The following is a 746-nucleotide window of genomic DNA, read 5'->3' on the forward strand; positions in this document are numbered from 1 at the left end:
GGAGAGCAGGAGACCAAGAGACAGAGGGAGGGGGAGGACTATCAAGGTTAGCCTCTCACGTTTGGGCCAGCATCTCCTGCTGTCCGCTTTACTTGCATTTACTATAAAGAGAGACCATTCTGATTTAAATAGGTCTTTCTTTTTTAAACAAATATATAATTTATACTATCTATTGTTTTAGGACTGAACAGTTCAGAGACAAGTTGCTCAGAACTCTCTTTGCCATGAAGACCCCACTTGGACTTTATTTTATTATCATTTGGGGTATTTTCATTATTTGTGTGTGTGTTGATTTGTTGTGCCCTCTGCCAGCTCTTTTAGTCTCTGTTTTTCTGTTATTTCCTCCTCTTTTTGTTTGTTACTATTCTCACACTTGCAGCAGTGTTGACCGATGTAAAGTGATGATGTCCACATCATTGTCCAGGATCATAGTTAGGCTTGCAGCTTTACTGATTCATCTTAGAAGTTTGTTCAAGTTTCGCTGATGTTCGTTTGCATTTTTCAAAAGTTTTACTTTTTTTTGCCAACCTGAAAAACCAGGATTTAGCTTCTAATTTTGTTGTTCTTTGTATGGGATTATGGTAGTCCCTCATTTATCGCGGGTGTTCCCTACCCTGCCCCCCCCCCCCATGTGCTTTCACGATAAGTGAAAAACTACGAAGTATGAATATAGTAGTTCAAGTTCAAGTACAGTAAACTTTGTCATGACGTGCCAGACTGTAATCACACTGATCACCTGTTACTCC

The sequence above is a fragment of the Nematolebias whitei genome, chromosome 10 (assembly GCF_014905685.2).
Source record: "Nematolebias whitei isolate Nwh7 chromosome 10, NemWhi1, whole genome shotgun sequence".
Taxonomy (NCBI): Eukaryota; Metazoa; Chordata; class Actinopteri; order Cyprinodontiformes; family Rivulidae; genus Nematolebias; species Nematolebias whitei.